The sequence below is a fragment of the Syngnathus typhle genome, unplaced genomic scaffold (assembly GCF_033458585.1).
Source record: "Syngnathus typhle isolate RoL2023-S1 ecotype Sweden unplaced genomic scaffold, RoL_Styp_1.0 HiC_scaffold_35, whole genome shotgun sequence".
Classification (NCBI taxonomy): domain Eukaryota; kingdom Metazoa; phylum Chordata; class Actinopteri; order Syngnathiformes; family Syngnathidae; genus Syngnathus; species Syngnathus typhle.
In genome coordinates this window covers 992,501-1,010,000 of record NW_026871941.1, presented here as the reverse complement: position 1 = coordinate 1,010,000, position 17,500 = coordinate 992,501, and positions in this window count along the sequence as shown.

Sequence of the window (17,500 nt, the reverse complement as noted above, 5' to 3'; positions counted from 1 at the left end):
GGAGAATGACAGCGGGCGCGCGCAAGAGGCCAGTCCGGGGATGAGGCAGCATCCTCGGGCAGCAGGCGGGAGGAGGCAGCCTCCCCTTAGTATAACTTAGTCTCCGGAGAATGACAGCGGGCGCGCGCAAGAGGCCAGTCCGGGGATGAGGCAGCATCCTCGGGCAGCAGGCGGGAGGAGGCAGCCTCCCCTTAGTATAACTTAGTCTCCGGAGAATGACAGCGGGCGCGCGCAAGAGGCCAGTCCGGGGATGAGGCAGCATCCTCGGGCAGCAGGCGGGAGGAGGCAGCCTCCCCTTAGTATAACTTAGTCTCCGGAGAATGACAGCGGGCGCGCGCAAGAGGCCAGTCCGGGGATGAGGCAGCATCCTCGGGCAGCAGGCGGGAGGAGGCAGCCTCCCCTTAGTATAACTTAGTCTCCGGAGAATGACAGCGGGCGCGCGCAAGAGGCCAGTCCGGGGATGAGGCAGCATCCTCGGGCAGCAGGCGGGAGGAGGCAGCCTCCCCTTAGTATAACTTAATCTCCGGAGAATGACAGCGGGCGCGCCTAAGAGGCTGGTCCGGGGACCAGGCACTCTCCCCGGACAACAAAGCACGTCCCCCTCCTGAGTGGACAAAAAAAATCCACTCCTGGTACCTAGAATTTTCTCCAGCGGCGGGCTGGGAGTCTAATCTTTCTCCTGGCCGAGAAAAGAGCACTCTCCCCGGACAACAAAGCACGTCCCCCTCCTGAGTGGACAAAAAAAATCCACTCCTGGTACCTAGAATTTTCTCCAGCGGCGGGCTGGGAGTCTAATCTTTCTCCTGGCCGAGAAAAGAGCACTCTCCCCGGACAACAAAGCACGTCCCCCTCCTGAGTGGACAAAAAAAATCCACTCCTGGTACCTAAGATTTTCTCCAGCGGCGGGCTGGGAGTCTAATCTTTCTCCTGGCAGAGAAAAGAGCACTTTCCCCCGGACAACAAAGCACGTCCCCCTCCTGAGTGGACAAAAAAAATCCACTCCTGGTACCTAGAATTTTCTCCAGCGGCGGGCTGGGAGTCTAATCTTTCTCCTGGCCGAGAAAAGAGCACTTTCCCCCGGACACCAAACCAGCCAACGTCCCCCTCCTGAGTGGACAAAAAAAATCCACTCCTGGTACCTAAAATTTTCTCCAGCGGCGGGCTTGGGACGAAAATCAATCTTCCTCCCGAAATTAAACCACTATTGGCGGACGCCAGCCCCAAGCGCCAGCCCCGACCGCCACCCCCCGACCGCCACAAGGCGACCGCCACAAGGCGACCGCCACAAGGCGACCGCCACCGGCCCCAAGCGCCAGCCCCGACCGCCACCCCCCGACCGCCACAAGGCGACCGCCACAAGGCGACCGCCACAAGGCGACCGCCACCGGCCCCAAGCGCCAGCCCCGACCGCCACCCCCCGACCGCCACAAGGCGACCGCCACAAGGCGACCGCCACCGGCCCCAAGCGCCAGCCCCGACCGCCACCCCCCGACCGCCACAAGGCGACCGCCACAAGGCGACCGCCACAAGGCGACCGCCACAAGGCGACCGCCACAAGGCGACCGCCACAAGGCGACCGCCACTGGCCCCAAGCGCCAGCCCCGACCGCCACCCCCCGACCGCCACAAGGCGACCGCCACAAGGCGACCGCCACAAGGCGACCGCCACAAGGCGACCGCCACAAGGCGACCGCCACTGGCCCCAAGCGCCAGCCCCGACCGCCACCCCCCGACCGCCACAAGGCGACCGCCACAAGGCGACCGCCACCGGCCCCAAGCGCCAGCCCCGACCGCCACCCCCCGACCGCCACAAGGCGACCGCCACAAGGCGTTAGTGGCCGCGCCCGGTACTTTACTGGACCCTATTTGGCCCGCGGACCGGCCGGCGTCGCTTCCTTGAATGCTTAGCCGCCTTTCGACCGCCACCCCCCGACCGCCACAAGGCGACCGCCACAAGGCGACCGCCACAAGGCGACCGCCACAAGGCGACCGCCACAAGGCGACCGCCACTGGCCCCAAGCGCCAGCCCCGACCGCCACCCCCCGACCGCCACAAGGCGACCGCCACAAGGCGACCGCCACCGGCCCCAAGCGCCAGCCCCGACCGCCACCCCCCGACCGCCACAAGGCGACCGCCACAAGGCGTTAGTGGCCGCGCCCGGTACTTTACTGGACCCTATTTGGCCCGCGGACCGGCCGGCGTCGCTTCCTTGAATGCTTAGCCGCCTTTCGAGCTGCCATGCCGGGCTTGAGTTAGTGGTTTGCGCCCGGTACTTTACTGGACCCTATTTGGCCCGCGGACCGGCCGGCGTCGCTTCCTTGAATGCTTAGCCGCCTTTCGAGCTGCCATGCCGGGCTTGAGTTAGTGGTTTGCGCCCGGTACTCTACGTTAAAAGTCAGGCGGAACGGCTCTGAAGCTCCAGACGGTGCTTCCTTGAATGCTTAGCCGCCTTTCGAGCTGCCATGCCGGGCTTGAGTTAGTGGTTTGCGCCCGGTACTCTACGTTAAAAGTCAGGCGGAACGGCTCTGAAGCTCCAGACGGTGCTTCCTTGAATGCTTAGCCGCCTTTCGAGCTGCCATGCCGGGCTTGAGTTAGTGGTTTGCGCCCGGTACTCTACGTTAAAAGTCAGGCGGAACGGCTCTGAAGCTCCAGACGGTGCTTCCTTGAATGCTTAGCCGCCTTTCGAGCTGCCATGCCGGGCTTGAGTTAGTGGTTTGCGCCCGGTACTCTACGTTAAAAGTCAGGCGGAACGGCTCTGAAGCTCCAGACGGTGCTTCCTTGAATGCTTAGCCGCCTTTCGAGCTGCCATGCCGGGCTTGAGTTAGTGGTTTGCGCCCGGTACTCTACGTTAAAAGTCAGGCGGAACGGCTCTGAAGCTCCAGACGGTGCTTCCTTGAATGCTTAGCCGCCTTTCGAGCTGCCATGCCGGGCTTGAGTTAGTGGTTTGCGCCCGGTACTCTACGTTAAAAGTCAGGCGGAACGGCTCTGAAGCTCCAGACGGTGCTTCCTTGAATGCTTAGCCGCCTTTCGAGCTCTCCTGCCCGGCGTGGGTTTCGCGTCCGCGCCCGGTACATTATGGAAGCCAAAAAAAAAAAAAATTCTAAGTGCGAGTGGGACCGGCCTGGGGGGCTTCCTTGAAAGCCCATCCGCCCTCCGAGCTCTCCCACCGGTCGTGGGTTGGCGTCCGCCACTGCTCAAAGCGAACTTCAAATTATCTGCTTAATAATGTGGAACACCATTCTTAAGTAGTTTTTCCTTAATTTGGGCTCAACTGGCCGGTAATGATCCCCGGTGTCTGAGATTGATCTCAGTGATCCAAAGAGCCCTGACACGTAATACCATCCATGAGTTTAATTGAAAAACAAAAAATGTAATCTTTATGACACATAAATACAATTTGCATAATAATTTGGAACACAGTGTAGACTTCCAGCGGACCGCGCGCGGCTCGGCTGACGGCGCAGCGCGATCTGGTACCGCTGCGCGGGACGAAACACGCCCCGTGCAGAGTTCCAGGCGGCCGGGAAGACATTTAAGCGCTGCCGCTGCAGCTGCGGCGGGGATTTGCCGTCCTCCGGTGGACACGACGAGTAAATACACCAGCAATCGCACTTACACCGTGTTCCAAATTATTATGCAAGTGACATTTATCTCAGATTTTCCTAAATAGTCGATGCAAAATGAGTCAGCATAATTTTCAAGTCATCAACCATTATTTTGATGAATTCTAATTTTATTGAACAAACCTCCGAATGATCACAGAATTTTTAAAAAATAAAAAACTTAAAATGCACTGTTCCACATTATTACGCACAACAGAGTTTTATAACATTTTATAGGTTTTTATGAACTGAAATGCCCATCTTAAGAATTTACAGCATTAGGAGGTCATATTTACTGAAATCAAAAGCTATTTCAAAGAAAAGACAAACAAGTTACATTTTAACATAGGACCCTTTATTTCAATAAAAAACAAAGTTACATTTTAACATAGGACCCTTTGTTCAACAGCAGCTTCACGATTCTTCCATCCACTGAACTTGTGAGTTTTTGTACAGTTTCTGGTTGAATTTCTTGGCAGGATCTAAGAATAGCCTGCCAGAGCTGCTCTTTGGAATTGAACTGCCTCCCACCTTCGTAGATTTTCTGCTTGACGATGCTCCACAAGTTTTCAATAGGATTGAGGTCAGGGGAGCATGGGGGCCACACCATCAGTTTCTCTCCCTTTATTCCCATAGATGCCAAAGACGTTGACGTATTTCTTGCAGCATGAGATGGTGCATTGTCATGCATGAAGATGATCTTTTGACGGAAAGCACGGTTCTTCCTGTTGTACCATGGACAGAAGTGTTGAGTCAGAAATTCCACGTAGTTAACAGACGTAATTTTGACGCCTTCAGGGACCCTAAAGGGGCCAAGCAGCTCTCTCCCCATGATTCCGGCCCAAAACATCACTCCGCCACCTCCCTGCTGACGCCGCAGCCTTGTTGGGCTATCGTGGCCGTCCACCAACCATCCACGACTCCATCCATCTGTAAAGTCAAGTCAAATCAAGTTTATTTGTATAGCCCTAAATCACAAGCAGTCTCAAAGGGCTTCACATAGACAGAAATTGACAATTATTCTCAAAGCATCCCCTGAGCTCTCAAAAGTGCAAGGAAAAACTTAAAAAACCCTACCTGGCCCATCCAAGGTTGCACGGCACTCGTCGGTGAACAGGACTGTCTGAAAATTTGTCTTCATGTAAGTCTGGGCCCACTGCAGCCGTTTCTGCTTGTTCGCGTTGTTCAGGGGTGGCCGAATGGAGGGTTTCCGCACAACTGCAAGCCTCTGGAGGATCCTGCACCTCGTCGTTCGTGGGACTTCACTGGCACCAGCAGCGTCGAATATTTGTTTGCTCGTCTTTAGTGGCATGCTTGCAGCCGCCCTCTTGATTCGATTTGTTTGTCTTGCAGAAACCTTCCTTGTCGTGCCTTTGTCTGCACGAACGCGCGTTTGCTCCGAATCAGCGACGAATTTCTTCAAAGTTCGATGGTCGCGCTTAAGCTTTCGTGCAATATCGAATGTCTGCATACCTTGTCCAAGGCATCGAACGATTTCACGCTTCTCGACAGCAGAGAGATCCTTTTTCCTCCCCATGGTTGAACGAAATGGCCGAACGCTTAAAAACGCGGAACTTAAATAGACTTGTTAATTACTACAATTGCGCTCACCTGGCAGACTACCATGGACTGTACCATGACTGAGGGTGATTTCAGTACTTGAAAAACAAAAAATGTAATCTTTATGACACTTAAATACATTTTGCATAATAATTTGGAACACGGGACCGTGTTCCAAATTATTATGCAAAGGATATTTATCTCAGATTTTCCTAAATAGCTTCCTTGAAATGTTACCCGGCTTTTGAGCTCTCCTGCCGGGCGTGGGTTTGCGTCAGCGCCCGGTAACATTATGGAAGCTAAAAGAAAGAAAAAAGAAACAAATCTAAGTGCGATTGCTGGTGTCTAAATACATTTTGCATAATAATTTGGAACACGGGACCGTGTTCCAAATTATTATGCAAGTGATATTTATCTCAGATTTTCCTAAATAGCTTTACTCGTCGTGCCGACCGGAGGGAGGCCACTCCCCGCCGCAGCTGAACAGTCATCCCGGCCTAGTGGAGGTCTGCGCAGGGGGGTCTTCCTTGAAATCTTAGCCGCCTTCCGAGCTCTCCTGCCGGGCGTGGGTTTGCGTCAGCGGCCGGTGTCATTTACTCGTCGTGCCGACCGGAGGGAGGCCACTCCCCGCCGCAGCTGAACAGTCATCCCGGCCTAGTGGAGGTCTGCGCAGGGGGGGTCTTCCTTGAAATGTTACCCGGCTTCCGAGCTCTCCTGCCGGGCGTGGGTTTGCGTCAGCGCCCGGTAACATTATGGAAGCTAAAAGAAAGAAAAAAGAAACAAATCTAAGAGCAAGTGCTGGTGTATTTACTCGTCGTGTCCACCGGAGGGAGGCAACTCCCCGCCGCAGCTGCAGAGGCAGCTTTGAAAAGTCATCCCGGCCTAGTGGAGGTCTGCGCAGGGGGGGTCTTCCTTGAAATGTTACCCGGCTTTTGAGCTCTCCTGTCCGGCGTGGGTTTGCGTCAGCGGCCGGTGTCATTTACTCGTCGTGCCGACCGGAGGGAGGCCACTCCCCGCCGCAGCTGAACAGTCATCCCGGCCTAGTGGAGGTCTGCGCAGGGGGGGTCTTCCTTGAAATGTTACCCGGCTTTTGAGCTCTCCTGTCCGGCGTGGGTTTGCGTCAGCGGCCGGTGTCATTTACTCGTCGTGCCGACCGGAGGGAGGCCACTCCCCGCCACAGCTGAACAGTCATCCCGGCCTAGTGGAGGTCTGCGCAGGGGGGGTCTTCCTTGAAATGTTACCCGGCTTTTGAGCTCTCCTGTCCGGCGTGGGTTTGCGTCAGCGGCCGGTGTCATTTACTCGTCGTGCCGACCGGAGGGAGGCCACTCCCCGCCACAGCTGAACAGTCATCCCGGCCTAGTGGAGGTCTGCGCAGGGGGGGTCTTCCTTGAAATGTTACCCGGCTTTTGAGCTCTCCTGTCCGGCGTGGGTTTGCGTCAGCGGCCGGTGTCATTTACTCGTCGTGCCGACCGGAGGGAGGCCACTCCCCGCCACAGCTGAACAGTCATCCCGGCCTAGTGGAGGTCTGCGCAGGGGGGGTCTTCCTTGAAATGTTACCCGGCTTTTGAGCTCTCCTGTCCGGCGTGGGTTTGCGTCAGCGGCCGGTGTCATTTACTCGTCGTGCCGACCGGAGGGAGGCCACTCCCCGCCACAGCTGAACAGTCATCCCGGCCTAGTGGAGGTCTGCGCAGGGGGGGTCTTCCTTGAAATGTTACCCGGCTTTTGAGCTCTCCTGTCCGGCGTGGGTTTGCGTCAGCGGCCGGTGTCATTTACTCGTCGTGCCGACCGGAGGGAGGCCACTCCCCGCCACAGCTGAACAGTCATCCCGGCCTAGTGGAGGTCTGCGCAGGGGGGGTCTTCCTTGAAATGTTACCCGGCTTTTGAGCTCTCCTGTCCGGCGTGGGTTTGCGTCAGCGGCCGGTGTCATTTACTCGTCGTGCCGACCGGAGGGAGGCCACTCCCCGCCGCAGCTGAACAGTCATCCCGGCCTAGTGGAGGTCTGCGCAGGGGGGGTCTTCCTTGAAATGTTACCCGGCTTTTGAGCTCTCCTGTCCGGCGTGGGTTTGCGTCAGCGGCCGGTGTCATTTACTCGTCGTGCCGACCGGAGGGAGGCCACTCCCCGCCACAGCTGAACAGTCATCCCGGCCTAGTGGAGGTCTGCGCAGGGGGGGTCTTCCTTGAAATGTTACCCGGCTTTTGAGCTCTCCTGTCCGGCGTGGGTTTGCGTCAGCGGCCGGTGTCATTTACTCGTCGTGCCGACCGGAGGGAGGCCACTCCCCGCCGCAGCTGAACAGTCATCCCGGCCTAGTGGAGGTCTGCGCAGGGGGGGTCTTCCTTGAAATGTTACCCGGCTTTTGAGCTCTCCTGTCCGGCGTGGGTTTGCGTCAGCGGCCGGTGTCATTTACTCGTCGTGCCGACCGGAGGGAGGCCACTCCCCGCCGCAGCTGAACAGTCATCCCGGCCTAGTGGAGGTCTGCGCAGGGGGGGTCTTCCTTGAAATGTTACCCGGCTTTTGAGCTCTCCTGTCCGGCGTGGGTTTGCGTCAGCGGCCGGTGTCATTTACTCGTCGTGCCGACCGGAGGGAGGCCACTCCCCGCCACAGCTGAACAGTCATCCCGGCCTAGTGGAGGTCTGCGCAGGGGGGGTCTTCCTTGAAATGTTACCCGGCTTTTGAGCTCTCCTGTCCGGCGTGGGTTTGCGTCAGCGGCCGGTGTCATTTACTCGTCGTGCCGACCGGAGGGAGGCCACTCCCCGCCACAGCTGAACAGTCATCCCGGCCTAGTGGAGGTCTGCGCAGGGGGGGTCTTCCTTGAAATGTTACCCGGCTTTTGAGCTCTCCTGTCCGGCGTGGGTTTGCGTCAGCGGCCGGTGTCATTTACTCGTCGTGCCGACCGGAGGGAGGCCACTCCCCGCCACAGCTGAACAGTCATCCCGGCCTAGTGGAGGTCTGCGCAGGGGGGGTCTTCCTTGAAATGTTACCCGGCTTTTGAGCTCTCCTGTCCGGCGTGGGTTTGCGTCAGCGGCCGGTGTCATTTACTCGTCGTGCCGACCGGAGGGAGGCCACTCCCCGCCACAGCTGAACAGTCATCCCGGCCTAGTGGAGGTCTGCGCAGGGGGGGTCTTCCTTGAAATGTTACCCGGCTTTTGAGCTCTCCTGTCCGGCGTGGGTTTGCGTCAGCGGCCGGTGTCATTTACTCGTCGTGCCGACCGGAGGGAGGCCACTCCCCGCCGCAGCTGAACAGTCATCCCGGCCTAGTGGAGGTCTGCGCAGGGGGGGTCTTCCTTGAAATGTTACCCGGCTTTTGAGCTCTCCTGTCCGGCGTGGGTTTGCGTCAGCGGCCGGTGTCATTTACTCGTCGTGCCGACCGGAGGGAGGCCACTCCCCGCCACAGCTGAACAGTCATCCCGGCCTAGTGGAGGTCTGCGCAGGGGGGGTCTTCCTTGAAATGTTACCCGGCTTTTGAGCTCTCCTGTCCGGCGTGGGTTTGCGTCAGCGGCCGGTGTCATTTACTCGTCGTGCCGACCGGAGGGAGGCCACTCCCCGCCTCAGCTGAACAGTCATCCCGGCCTAGTGGAGGTCTGCGCAGGGGGGGTCTTCCTTGAAATGTTACCCGGCTTTTGAGCTCTCCTGTCCGGCGTGGGTTTGCGTCAGCGGCCGGTGTCATTTACTCGTCGTGCCGACCGGAGGGAGGCCACTCCCCGCCGCAGCTGAACAGTCATCCCGGCCTAGTGGAGGTCTGCGCAGGGGGGGTCTTCCTTGAAATGTTACCCGGCTTTTGAGCTCTCCTGTCCGGCGTGGGTTTGCGTCAGCGGCCGGTGTCATTTACTCGTCGTGCCGACCGGAGGGAGGCCACTCCCCGCCACAGCTGAACAGTCATCCCGGCCTAGTGGAGGTCTGCGCAGGGGGGGTCTTCCTTGAAATGTTACCCGGCTTTTGAGCTCTCCTGTCCGGCGTGGGTTTGCGTCAGCGGCCGGTGTCATTTACTCGTCGTGCCGACCGGAGGGAGGCCACTCCCCGCCACAGCTGAACAGTCATCCCGGCCTAGTGGAGGTCTGCGCAGGGGGGGTCTTCCTTGAAATGTTACCCGGCTTTTGAGCTCTCCTGTCCGGCGTGGGTTTGCGTCAGCGGCCGGTGTCATTTACTCGTCGTGCCGACCGGAGGGAGGCCACTCCCCGCTACAGCTGAACAGTCATCCCGGCCTAGTGGAGGTCTGCGCAGGGGGGGTCTTCCTTGAAATCTTAGCCGCCTTCCGAGCTCTCCTGCCGGGCGTGGGTTTGCGTCAGCGGCCGGTGTCATTTACTCGTCGTGTCCACCGGAGGGAGGCCACTCCCCGCCGCAGCTGCAGCGGCAGCTTTGAAACGTCATCCCGGCCCCCTGGAACTGTGCGCGGGGGGGGCGATGCGTCCCGTGCGAGGTACCAGGTCGCGCTGCGCCGTCTGCCTGGCCGCTTTGGGCCCGCTGGAAGTCTATTAAAGCTCCGCGATCTCCGCCTCGGTGCTTAAAAAGCGTCCATCCGCTCTCCTGGAGCTTCTTTCGGTCATCTCGTCCGCGTGCACGGCCTGCCGGTGGCACCGGCTGGAGCTCCGCAAAAAGCTCCATTTCTGTTAAAAATGCTTAGCCGCGTCCCTGGAAGCCCAATCGGGCGTAGAAAGTGAGGGGGAAGGCCCCCAAAGCACCGGCTGGAAGTCCCAAAAAAGCTCCATGATTGGTCAATAATGCTTAGCCGCCTCCCTGGAAGCCTAATCGGGCATAAAAAGCTAGGCGGAACGGCCCCAAAGCTCCACACGGAAGTCCCAAAAAAGCTCCATGATTGGTCAATAATGCTTAGCCGCCTCCCTGGAAGCCTAATCGGGCATAAAAAGTTAGGCGGAACGGCCCCAAAGCTCCACACGGAAGTCCCAAAAAAGCTCCATGATTGGTCAATAATGCTTAGCCGCCTCCCTGGAAGCCTAATCGGGCATAAAAAGCTAGGCGGAACGGCCCCAAAGCTCCACACGGAAGTCCCAAAAAAGCTCCATGATTGGTCAATAATGCTTAGCCGCCTCCCTGGAAGCCTAATCGGGCATAAAAAGCTAGGCGGAACGGCCCCAAAGCTCCACACGGAAGTCCCAAAAAAGCTCCATGATTGGTCAATAATGCTTAGCCGCCTCCCTGGAAGCCTAATCGGGCATAAAAAGTTAGGCGGAACGGCCCCAAAGCTCCACACGGAAGTCCCAAAAAAGCTCCATGATTGGTCAATAATGCTTAGCCGCCTCCCTGGAAGCCTAATCGGGCATAAAAAGCTAGGCGGAACGGCCCCAAAGCTCCACACGGAAGTCCCAAAAAAGCTCCATGATTGGTCAATAATGCTTAGCCGCCTCCCTGGAAGCCTAATCGGGCATAAAAAGCTAGGCGGAACGGCCCCAAAGCTCCACACGGAAGTCCCAAAAAAGCTCCATGATTGGTCAATAATGCTTAGCCGCCTCCCTGGAAGCCTAATCGGGCATAAAAAGTTAGGCGGAACGGCTCCAAAGCTCCACACGGAAGTCCCAAAAAAGCTCCATGATTGGTCAATAATGCTTAGCCGCCTCCCTGGAAGCCTAATCGGGCATAAAAAGTTAGGCGGAACGGCCCCAAAGCTCCACACGGAAGTCCCAAAAAAGCTCCATGATTGGTCAATAATGCTTAGCCGCCTCCCTGGAAGCCTAATCGGGCATAAAAAGTTAGGCGGAACGGCCCCAAAGCTCCACACGGAAGTCCGAAAAAAGCTCAAAAATTTTCTAAGTGCCAACGGCTCATTCGCCGTAATGTGTCCGCTCCGCGCTGGTTCCCCGGTCGGCCGCGAATAGCGCAAAATCAGCCTCACGGAAGTTCGAAAAAAGCTCAAAAATTTTCTAAGTGCCAACGGCTCATTCGCCGTAATGTGTCCGCTCCGCGCTGGTTCCCCGGTCGGCCGCGAATAGCGCAAAATCAGCCTCACGGAAGTTCGAAAAAAGCTCAAAAATTTTCTAAGTGCCAACGGCTCATTCGCCGTAATGTGTCCGCTCCGCGCTGGTTCCCCGGTCGGCCGCGAATAGCGCAAAAATCAGCCTAAGTGCAGTACCAACCTTGGCGTGTTGGTGCGCCAGAGTACGATGAGTTGGTCCCCCTAGTCACTGTACTCATTACCTTTACCCCCTAATCGCAAAATATAGTCAGAACGTATATGCAGAAGACTATTTTTTTCTTTTTTAAAATTTTCTAAGTGCCAGCGGATGCTGGCACACGAACTGTCCGAGCTACGACGGTTCTCCGGTCGGACAGCGAGGGTGAAAAAGCGGTCCTAAAATCACCGAGGGCTGCCGCACAAGTTGTCCGAGTGGCGACGGTTCCCCGGTCGGCCACGAATGTCGAAAATTCGGCCTCTCCACCACGGAGGTCGGTGAGAATTTCAGAATATTTTCTAAGTGCGAGCGTGGGCTGCCGCACAACTTGTCCGAGTGGCGACGGTTCCCCGGTCGGATCCGAATGTCGAAAATTCGGCCTCTCCACCACGGAGGTCGGTGAGAATTTCAGAATATTTTCTAAGTGCCAGCGTGGGCTGCCGCACAACTTGTCCGAGTGGCGACGGTTCCCCGGTCGGATCCGAATGTCGAAAATTCGGCCTCTCCACCACGGAGGTCGGTGAGAATTTCAGAATATTTTCTAAGTGCCAGCGTGGGCTGCCGCACAAGCTGTCCGAATTGCGACGGTTCTCCTTTCGGACCCGAATCGCAAAAATTCGGCCTCTCCACCACGGAAGTCGGTGAGAATTTCAGAATATTTTCTAAGTGCCAGCGTGGGCTGCCGCACAAGCTGTCCGCTTTGTCTGGTTCCCTCGGTCGGCCACGAATGGCGAAAAATCAGCCTCTCCTTCTGGAGCTCGCGCCAACTTTGGCGAATATTTTCTAAGTGCCAACGGCTCTTGCGCCGTAATGTGTCCGCTTTGCCTGGTTCCCTCGGTCGGCCACGAACGGCGAAAAATCAGCCTCTCCTTCTGGAGCTCGCGCCAACTTTGGCGAATATTTTCTAAGTGCCAACGGCTCTTGCGCCGTAATGTGTCCGCTTTGCCTGGTTCCCTCGGTCGGCCACGAACGGCGAAAAATCAGCCTCTCCTTCTGGAGCTCGCGCCAACTTTGGCGAATATTTTCTAAGTGCCAACGGCTCTTGCGCCGTAATGTGTCCGCTTTGCCTGGTTCCCTCGGTCGGCCACGAACGGCGAAAAATCAGCCTCTCCTTCTGGAGCTCGCGCCAACTTTGGCGAATATTTTCTAAGTGCCAACGGCTCTTGCGCCGTAATGTGTCCGCTTTGTCTGGTTCCCTCGGTCGGCCACGAATGGCGAAAAATCAGCCTCTCCTTCTGGAGCTCGCACCAACTTTGGCAAATATTTTCTAAGTGCCAACGGCTCTTGCGCCGTAATGTGTCCGCTTTGTCTGGTTCCCTCGGTCGGCCACGAATGGCGAAAAATCAGCCTCTCCTTCTGGAGCTCGCCTAAGTGCCAACGGCTCTTGCGCCGTAATGTGTCCGCTTTGCCTGGTTCCCTCGGTCGGCCACAAACGGCGAAAAATCAGCCTCTCCTTCTGGAGCTCGCCTAAGTGCCAACGGCTCTTGCGCCGTAATGTGTCCGCTTTGCCTGGTTCCCTCGGTCGGCCACAAATAGCGAAAAACCAGCCTCTCCTTCTGGAGCTCGCGCCAACTTTGGCGAATATTTTCTAAGTGCCAACGGCTCTTGCGCCGTAAAGTGTCCGCTTTGTCTGGTTCCCTCGGTCGGCCACAAATAGCGAAAAATCAGCCTCTCCTTCTGGAGCTCGCGCAAGTGCCAACGGCTCTTGCGCCGTAATGTGTCCGCTTTGCCTGGTTCCCTCGGTCGGCCACGAACGGCGAAAAATCAGCCTCTCCTTCTGGAGCTCGCCTAAGTGCCAACGGCTCTTGCGCCGTAATGTGTCCGCTTTGCCTGGTTCCCTCGGTCGGCCACAAATAGCGAAAAATCAGCCTCTCCTTCTGGAGCTCGTGCCAACTTTGGCGAATATTTTCTAAGTGCCAACGGCTCTTGCGCCGTAATGTGTCCGCTTTGCCTGGTTCCCTCGGTCGGCCACAAATAGCGAAAAACCAGCCTCTCCTTCTGGAGCTCGCCTAAGTGCCAACGGCTCTTGCGCCGTAATGTGTCCGCTTTGCCTGGTTCCCTCGGTCGGCCACAAACGGCGAAAAATCAGCCTCTCCTTCTGGAGCTCGCCTAAGTGCCAACGGCTCTTGCGCCGTAATGTGTCCGCTTTGCCTGGTTCCCTCGGTCGGCCACAAATAGCGAAAAATCAGCCTCTCCTTCTGGAGCTCGCGCAAGTGCCAACGGCTCTTGCGCCGTAATGTGTCCGCTTTGCCTGGTTCCCTCGGTCGGCCACAAACGGCGAAAAATCAGCCTCTCCTTCTGGAGCTCGCCTAAGTGCCAACGGCTCTTGCGCCGTAATGTGTCCGCTTTGCCTGGTTCCCTCGGTCGGCCACAAATAGCGAAAAATCAGCCTCTCCTTCTGGAGCTCGCCTAAGTGCCAACGGCTCTTGCGCCGTAATGTGTCCGCTTTGCCTGGTTCCCTCGGTCGGCCACAAATAGCGAAAAACCAGCCTCTCCTTCTGGAGCTCGCGCCAACTTTGGCGAATATTTTCTAAGTGCCAACGGCTCTTGCGCCGTAAAGTGTCCGCTTTGTCTGGTTCCCTCGGTCGGCCACAAATAGCGAAAAATCAGCCTCTCCTTCTGGAGCTCGCGCAAGTGCCAACGGCTCTTGCGCCGTAATGTGTCCGCTTTGTCTGGTTCCCTCGGTCGGCCACAAATAGCGAAAAATCAGCCTCTCCTTCTGGAGCTCGTGCCAACTTTGGCGAATATTTTCTAAGTGCCAACGGCTCTTGCGCCGTAATGTGTCCGCTTTGTCTGGTTCCCTCGGTCGGCCACAAATAGCGAAAAATCAGCCTCTCCTTCTGGAGCTCGTGCCAACTTTGGCGAATATTTTCTAAGTGCCAACGGCTCTTGCGCCGTAAAGTGTCCGCTTTGCCTGGTTCCCTCGGTCGGCCACAAATAGCGAAAAATCAGCCTCTCCTTCTGGAGCTCGCGCCAACTTTGTCAAAAAATTTCTAAGTGCCAACGGCTCTTGCGCCGTAATGTGTCCGCTTTGCCTGGTTCCCTCGGTCGGCCACAAATAGCGAAAAATCAGCCTCTCCTTCTGGAGCTCGCGCAAGTGCCAACGGCTCTTGCGCCGTAATGTGTCCGCTTTGCCTGGTTCCCTCGGTCGGCCACGAACGGCGAAAAATCAGCCTCTCCTTCTGGAGCTCGCCTAAGTGCCAACGGCTCTTGCGCCGTAATGTGTCCGCTTTGCCTGGTTCCCTCGGTCGGCCACAAATAGCGAAAAATCAGCCTCTCCTTCTGGAGCTCGTGCCAACTTTGGCGAATATTTTCTAAGTGCCAACGGCTCTTGCGCCGTAATGTGTCCGCTTTGCCTGGTTCCCTCGGTCGGCCACAAATAGCGAAAAACCAGCCTCTCCTTCTGGAGCTCGCCTAAGTGCCAACGGCTCTTGCGCCGTAATGTGTCCGCTTTGCCTGGTTCCCTCGGTCGGCCACAAACGGCGAAAAATCAGCCTCTCCTTCTGGAGCTCGCCTAAGTGCCAACGGCTCTTGCGCCGTAATGTGTCCGCTTTGCCTGGTTCCCTCGGTCGGCCACAAATAGCGAAAAATCAGCCTCTCCTTCTGGAGCTCGCGCAAGTGCCAACGGCTCTTGCGCCGTAATGTGTCCGCTTTGCCTGGTTCCCTCGGTCGGCCACAAACGGCGAAAAATCAGCCTCTCCTTCTGGAGCTCGCCTAAGTGCCAACGGCTCTTGCGCCGTAATGTGTCCGCTTTGCCTGGTTCCCTCGGTCGGCCACAAATAGCGAAAAATCAGCCTCTCCTTCTGGAGCTCGCCTAAGTGCCAACGGCTCTTGCGCCGTAATGTGTCCGCTTTGCCTGGTTCCCTCGGTCGGCCACAAATAGCGAAAAACCAGCCTCTCCTTCTGGAGCTCGCGCCAACTTTGGCGAATATTTTCTAAGTGCCAACGGCTCTTGCGCCGTAAAGTGTCCGCTTTGTCTGGTTCCCTCGGTCGGCCACAAATAGCGAAAAATCAGCCTCTCCTTCTGGAGCTCGCGCAAGTGCCAACGGCTCTTGCGCCGTAATGTGTCCGCTTTGTCTGGTTCCCTCGGTCGGCCACAAATAGCGAAAAATCAGCCTCTCCTTCTGGAGCTCGTGCCAACTTTGGCGAATATTTTCTAAGTGCCAACGGCTCTTGCGCCGTAATGTGTCCGCTTTGTCTGGTTCCCTCGGTCGGCCACAAATAGCGAAAAATCAGCCTCTCCTTCTGGAGCTCGTGCCAACTTTGGCGAATATTTTCTAAGTGCCAACGGCTCTTGCGCCGTAAAGTGTCCGCTTTGCCTGGTTCCCTCGGTCGGCCACAAATAGCGAAAAATCAGCCTCTCCTTCTGGAGCTCGCGCCAACTTTGTCAAAAAATTTCTAAGTGCCAACGGCTCTTGCGCCGTAATGTGTCCGCTTTGCCTGGTTCCCTCGGTCGGCCACAAATAGCGAAAAATCAGCCTCTCCTTCTGGAGCTCGCGCCAACTTTGGCGAATATTTTCTAAGTGCCAACGGCTCTTGCGCCGTAATGTGTCCGCTTTGCCTGGTTCCCTCGGTCGGCCACAAATAGCGAAAAACCAGCCTCTCCTTCTGGAGCTCGCCTAAGTGCCAACGGCTCTTGCGCCGTAATGTGTCCGCTTTGCCTGGTTCCCTCGGTCGGCCACAAACGGCGAAAAATCAGCCTCTCCTTCTGGAGCTCGCCTAAGTGCCAACGGCTCTTGCGCCGTAATGTGTCCGCTTTGCCTGGTTCCCTCGGTCGGCCACAAATAGCGAAAAATCAGCCTCTCCTTCTGGAGCTCGCGCAAGTGCCAACGGCTCTTGCGCCGTAATGTGTCCGCTTTGCCTGGTTCCCTCGGTCGGCCACAAACGGCGAAAAATCAGCCTCTCCTTCTGGAGCTCGCCTAAGTGCCAACGGCTCTTGCGCCGTAATGTGTCCGCTTTGCCTGGTTCCCTCGGTCGGCCACAAACGGCGAAAAATCAGCCTCTCCTTCTGGAGCTCGCCTAAGTGCCAACGGCTCTTGCGCCGTAATGTGTCCGCTTTGCCTGGTTCCCTCGGTCGGCCACAAATAGCGAAAAATCAGCCTCTCCTTCTGGAGCTCGCCTAAGTGCCAACGGCTCTTGCGCCGTAATGTGTCCGCTTTGCCTGGTTCCCTCGGTCGGCCACAAATAGCGAAAAACCAGCCTCTCCTTCTGGAGCTCGCGCCAACTTTGGCGAATATTTTCTAAGTGCCAACGGCTCTTGCGCCGTAAAGTGTCCGCTTTGTCTGGTTCCCTCGGTCGGCCACAAATAGCGAAAAATCAGCCTCTCCTTCTGGAGCTCGCGCAAGTGCCAACGGCTCTTGCGCCGTAATGTGTCCGCTTTGTCTGGTTCCCTCGGTCGGCCACAAATAGCGAAAAATCAGCCTCTCCTTCTGGAGCTCGTGCCAACTTTGGCGAATATTTTCTAAGTGCCAACGGCTCTTGCGCCGTAATGTGTCCGCTTTGTCTGGTTCCCTCGGTCGGCCACAAATAGCGAAAAATCAGCCTCTCCTTCTGGAGCTCGTGCCAACTTTGGCGAATATTTTCTAAGTGCCAACGGCTCTTGCGCCGTAAAGTGTCCGCTTTGCCTGGTTCCCTCGGTCGGCCACAAATAGCGAAAAATCAGCCTCTCCTTCTGGAGCTCGCGCCAACTTTGTCAAAAAATTTCTAAGTGCCAACGGCTCTTGCGCCGTAATGTGTCCGCTTTGCCTGGTTCCCTCGGTCGGCCACAAATAGCGAAAAATCAGCCTCTCCTTCTGGAGCTCGCGCCAACTTTGGCGAATATTTTCTAAGTGCCAACGGCTCTTGCGCCGTAAAGTGTCCGCTTTGCCTGGTTCCCTCGGTCGGCCGCAAATAGCGAAAAATCAGCCTCTCGCCCGTCAGGTACCAGGCGTTGGGGTACCAGGGGTAAGTGCAGTACCAGCTTTGGTCTGTTGGTGCGCCAGAGTACGATGAGTTGGTCCCCCTAGTCACTGTACTCATTACCTTTACCCCCAAATCGCAAAATATAGTCAGAACGAGTGTGGGGAACACAAGTTTTGGCCCCGAGAACCAGGCGGCTGGTGTCTCTAGCGATGTGTTCCCCCCCAAAAAGTGTTCACATGCTCGGACAGCGAACCTAGGAGCTACCGCAAAGCACTCTGGAAGTGCAAGAGCGAAAAATTTTCTAAGTACAAAAAC